The following is a 6,000-nucleotide window of genomic DNA, read 5'->3' on the forward strand; positions in this document are numbered from 1 at the left end:
TGTACGAAGGTTGCTTTTGCAGAAAACAGCACCTAAGTGTATTTGTCTTTTGTAGGGAAGGGGTTACCTAACAAATCTGGCAAGCACTGGGTTAAGGTGGACAGTTAAGGTGGACTGTGTGTTTGGGTTAGTTTAGACAGCAGCATTTCTCAGCGTCCTTAACATGCTAATACATACTGTGAACTTCCAGGAAGGGAACTATGCCTTAAGAGAAACTCAGCTAGAAAAGCCTGATAGTCAAATCTAAAGCCACTTCATGGAAGTGATAAGTCAAACAAGGTTCTATAAAATTGGTATCACTTTCCTATGGTGATCAAGGAGAAAGGTAAGGTGCCCTAGAGTACCCGTGTGCAAACCACACCCGCAGCCAGGACTTCCCTCTGTCTCAGAATCACAGGGCTGCAGTTTCTGGCCTTTCCTCTCTTTCTCTTTTTTTGACCCCTCTGCCTTCTTCTAAAGACATGACCATCCTACTTCCAGTTTCTTTTTTTTTTTTGCAGTTTTTGGCTGGGGCCGGGTTTGAACCTGCCACCTCCAGTATATAGGGCTGGTATCCTACTCCTTTGAGCCACAGGCACCACCCTCTACTTCCAGTTTCTAAATCTGCCAGGGATGTCCCAACCGCGTCAAAGCAAAGACTACCAGGGACCCTTTTTCTCTCAAGTGCAGACCTAATGTCAAAAAGAAACGGTGTCCTCCACTAGTGGCGACCTCAGAGTTCATCTGCCACCGAGGCAGGCTGAGCTGAGCTCAGAAGCTCCAGAGTGGGAAGGCCCACAGGTCAAGACATTCTCTACTTGCTGTTAGATGAGTGACCTTGGTCAAGTCCCTGATCTCTATGAAATGTTTTTCTCTCTCATTTTTAAAATGTTTCCTGAGTTATTGGTAATGTGTGTCCAGTGACTAGAATTTGGTAGGTATCAGAACGGGCTGCTAGTAGAGTGGTCGTGCTATTCCTTACCAAGGGATTGTTTAAAACGTCTATTATGATTATCTCGTGTGCGACTTCTGTACACACATCAAGCGTTATAATAATTTATCTTTCTTCTACTAAAACTTGGAAGCTTTCTCTTTCTAAAAACACTAATTATACTGAAGTTCAAGGTGGTTTTTCTCATTGAAATGAACACTACTGCTAAATAACAAGTGGTAAACAAGCGACTCCAGGTCAGATTGGGCTGATGGGAATTACACGCTTCCCACGTAGGAACCCAAATGCCAAAGTTTGGGGGGGGGAACTCACCTGGGGAATTTTAAGCAGCGCTTCCTCCCAACAAAAATGTGACAGGAATTCCACACTTAGGCATTTTAAGCCTCTTAAAATATGCCCGCATATGGAAACGCTTTAAGCACAGAGATATTCATCAGAGTGTTTTATATTATTGAATAAAATTGAAAGCAAATTAAATGTCCGATATCGCAAGAAGGGTTAAGCACGGTGATTGCGTATGTGATAGAACTCACAAAGCTGTTTCCAGCGATGCTTTCCGGTGAAAAAATACAGACAGGTGTATCAGACAGCCAGTAACCTACAACAAAGTAAACCCAAGAAAATCCGAGGGAAGAGAAAAAACCAGAAGGAAATACAGCAGAACGTGAATGGGAGCTTTTTCTGGGCAGTGGGGCCAGAGGTTAATTTCTTTTGTTATTTTTTTCAAAACACTTTCTAATGAAAAAAACACAGTATATGGTTTTAGTTTAAATTGTGGTAAAATACACATCACATAACATAGATCAGTTTAACCATTTTTAAGTGCACCATTCAGTAGTTGTTAAATACACTCACACTGTTATACGCCCCAAACTAACAGCCATCTCTAGAATTGGGTATCTTACAAAACCGAACCGCTGTACCCATCAAACAAGAATTCACTCACCTCCCGTCAAGCCCTGGCAATCACTATTCCTCCGTTTCTATGTGTTTGACTAGATACCTGATGCAGGTGAACTCACAGGAGATTTCTCTTTTCGTCACGGGCTTCTTTTCACTTACCTTAATGTCCTCACGGTTCGCCCAGGTTATACCATGTTTCATAATTTCTTTCTTCTTTAAGGCTGAGTTTTCTATTGCATGTAAATATTGGTTTATCCAGTCATCCATCAGTGGCCCCTGGGGTTGCTTTTTTGCCTTTTGGCTAACATGAATAATATTGATATGAACACAGGTATACAAACACCTCTTACACTTATTATATTTTAAATGTTCTATTAATCCCCTACACTGGCTCTTCTTTCTTACTTCCCATCGTTGGATTAATTATATCAGACCCTAGACTAGGTTTAACTACGACTCTACCAGAACGTGAGTACAAATCTGTGGTACGGCTGGGCAATCTGACTACCCCGGGGAAATGATCACCTGGGCTACACCTCAGAAAATAATGCGTCTTTTTCTGTTGTTCTGATTCCCGTTACAGGACAAATGCCTTAGTTTCAACTTTCCAGCCTGGATGCCCCTCACTCTGCACCACCCTGCTTCTGACATTGAACTCACTGAACAAGTCCTGACACCCTGGCTCCAAGAAGACCCGCCAAAAAAAAAAAAAAAAAAAATCACCCCAGCCATTTCTCTTCATCCTCACTAACGATTTGGTAATGAAGTATTGATTTCCACTTCTCTGCTTACGGATGATATTAGATTTTCATTGATAAACTGCAATGGGGCTGTCTTCTCTCCGCTGTCCCCTTTTCACTGTCACAAGGAAACAAAGTGCCACCGAGGAAAAATAATGACTGAGAACACTGCTGTACTTATTTCCTCTGTTTGTAACAGGAAGGGGTGGGGAGTCAAGTCTTCATAGCTTCATGTCCAAGTGGGCTGCACTCAGGGTGGACGCTTGGAAGCTTACTTTTCATGGTAATGTCCGTTTCCTATTTATAAGCCCCCTGGGAACGTTTGTCTAAAGGAAATGTTTCTGTTCAGTGTAACAATTACGGTTGCACCTGGATTGCCCAGTCCTGCCCCTGCACTAGGGAGCCATTAATCCCTGCAAAGTGGAAGAATCATTAAGTTAAACCAGAGTTTGAGCCAAGACAACCTCTGAACACTGTTCATCTTCTGTGAAAGTTCTTCACAGAGTTAGGCTTAACCATGTTGCTGCCAAAGACTTTCTCTCCTGCAGTGGGGAGCATTTTATCAGCGTGGTTATCTTGATTGGTTAAAAAAAAAAAAGGTCTTAAGCTTGCATGGCTGTCCTAGGAGGCCTGCAAATGGGGGAATTGGTGAGATGCAGAATCTGGGAGAAAGCAAGACGGGATCACTGCAGGGTGGAAAGTTCAGCAGCAGGCTTCTCCGGTCATCTCTTTCCGTAGGACCAGTTGTTTATGGGATCTGAAATACAGCCTCGGTTTAGAAGCAACAGAAAGCATGAAATGGGGTGTCCGTTTTAAATGTGTTCTTGCAACTTTTTTCATTAAAACTTTGAGGGCCCAATTTTAATTTGTGGAATATTCCCGTTAATAATGAGATCTAATTAAGACATCCATTAAAAGCCCGTTAAAGTTAATTTAACGTAAAAATTCCAATAGAACTGTATTAGATTTTCTCCATTAAATTAACGTTATGGATTTTTAACGGATGTCTTAATTATACGTTATTATTAACGGGAATACTGTATTACACAGATTAAAATCAGGTCCTAAGTCAACTTGAAAAAGCTAAGAGCATGGTTTAATATTAAAAGTCTTGCATACCTAGTGCCCAGTTTGAAAATAGAGGGGTAGACCTGTTGACTCCGGTCAAGCATTTTCTGTACAACTGAAAGCAACCTGTAACAGATAAATCCATCAATGCATTTAAACAATGAATTTCCTTATTCTCAAAGGACAAATAAGTCTGGATTATGTTGTAAATTGCTACTCAGCTATAGGTGAAATATTCATACTCTTCTAAGCGCAACATGAGGAACTAGATGACTCTGAAACAAAAGAAATATTTTGTGTTGTTGCTTTAATTACCAGGGTTGTGCAAAAAAAAAAAAAAATCTCAATGCTGACAGAATCTAGCCAGATAATCTCCTCCTCACTCTTTCTCATGGAGGCTGCCTATTGGAATGGTTTGGGAAATTTTGACCTGATCCCTCAATTCAACTTTGGGATTTAAAACAGAACACACACAAAAAAACTTCTTATTTACCTCCTAGGGAAAGGGTTGCCCTTATGCCACATGTAATAGCAAATTGCTTTTTTTATGGCGTGCATAACCTAGATGGGAAAAAATATGGTGCTTCGGGGAAGGAGGGGAAAAGTAAATGAAGTTCCAGGAATGTCATTCTGAAGTAATGAGGCATGGACAGGAAATATACCCCTCACATCATCGGATTGAGATGGCAGTCGAAATAGCTTCATTGAAGTGTCAGCACTCATCCATCAATCAATCACCCACAAGGAAAAATAGCAACAGTACAACGGGGCGGCTTTTATGGGATTTACTCATGGGCATAGGGAATAGCGGCTCAAATGTAGTTCTGACATGAAAAGCAAGGTGCTGATATTATTTTTTATGATGGGAGGATCATAAAGTGAATTGAGAACAGCGAGGTCTGTCTTTGCTTAACCTATTCAACCAGAAATGAATGGAGCTCAACTGGAAAGGAACAGTCTTCGGATGGGTTGAGATTGAAGGGTGGACTCTACCGAGCACCGTCCTTCACCAACAAAATTCTATTAAAAGAAAACCCGGGGGGTGGCCCTGTGGCTCAAAGGGGTAGGGCGCTGGCCCCATATGCTGGAGGTGGTGGGTTCAAACCCAGCCCTGGCCAGAAACTGCAAAAAAAAAAAAAAAAAAAAAAAAAAAAAATAAAAAAAAAAAAAAAAAAAAAAAAAAAAGAAAACCCGTGCATTAGCATGGGGGAAGGGGGAGGATTCTTAAAGCTGTTAAAAAATGGCCTGCTCCTGTCCAGTCTTACCAGGTAAAGTTACAGAACTGAGATCCTACCGCAACTGCCCAAAAGCAAATTCTTAAGCTCTTGCTCCAGCCAGGGGGGAAACAATACAATTCTCAACTCCATGGAAATTGTTTCCTTCGAAGAGAGAAAAAATAAATCATCTGCTTCAGCGTATAATCTATATGGTTTTGTTAGTGCAGTTTCTATGGTGGGGTAGGGTGGGAGGCAAGAGGCAAGAACACTGATAAATTTGGTAAGATTCCTGAATCGTCACTTGGCAACCATGAATGTCACTGCTGAGGGGAAGGCTGCTAATGTTCTCCTTAGAAACCCCCGTCTGGGCTGGCACTGTGACATGCACACAGCTCTCACTATATTCCTAGAGACCTGGCCTGTCTTCATTTGGCAAGCCCTGTGAGTCTTCTAGAAACTTCTTTCTGGAGGAAAAACACTCAAAACATGAACTTGGGAGAATGTTTTTAAATTCCCTTTGTACTACCGCCTGCCTTTCTCTGAATAAAATGCAGTTCTGCTAAGTTAGGACTTTGGAATCAGAAAGAAAGAATGACATGCAAATATGCAAATTACCTTTGAGTAGCTCCATCCTGCCACCACTTGGGACCAGTGAGAGAGATGACCTTTTGCCTCCCTAGCCTTCCTTCCAGCGAAGGCCACCAACCAGCTGCAAATTGAAATGTCCATTCAAAAAATTATATGTAAAATTTAAACTTTATGGATTTGGCCCCATTTTGGAGTACAGCAAATCCCCCAAATGTACACTCTGTAGCAAACCCTGGGGGCACGAAGCACAACAGGAAACACCATTTATTTAGAAAATCCATTTAACAATAGCATTGGGCCCCTACTGTGTGTGGACAAGGGACACTTCTAGGCACCCAGAGAGGCGGCAGTGAACATTTCACATGAGTCTCAGCCTTCCTGTTGTTTCCAGGAGCTCCCCAAAGTAGCTGACACCGAGACATCTGAGCGGCAGGGTTTACAAAGAGTCAAAATAATCATATTTCAGAATAAGGAATTTTCCTTCTGAAAAGCATAGAGGGAGGAAATGGCTTAAAAATAGGTCAAGACCTGAAGACAGAATATAATCACGGAA

General features: G+C 41.7%; 1 protein-coding gene across 2 annotated transcripts in view; it reads left to right on the forward strand.

Moving 5' to 3' along the window:
* TSHZ2 (teashirt zinc finger homeobox 2) overlaps nt 1-2,785 on the forward strand; it is a 449,031-nt gene extending 446,246 nt beyond the window's left edge. For both annotated transcript variants that reach the window (XM_012803923.2, XM_023511928.1), the window contains one exon: nt 2,418-2,785. The gene's annotated coding sequence lies outside the window, so the exon portion shown is untranslated. The remainder of the gene's footprint in view (nt 1-2,417) is intronic.
* The last annotated feature ends 3,215 nt before the right edge of the window (nt 2,786-6,000 follow it).

Source organism: Otolemur garnettii, unplaced genomic scaffold (assembly GCF_000181295.1).
Source record: "Otolemur garnettii isolate 467f Iridium unplaced genomic scaffold, OtoGar3 scaffold00023, whole genome shotgun sequence".
Lineage (NCBI taxonomy): Eukaryota > Metazoa > Chordata > Mammalia > Primates > Galagidae > Otolemur > Otolemur garnettii.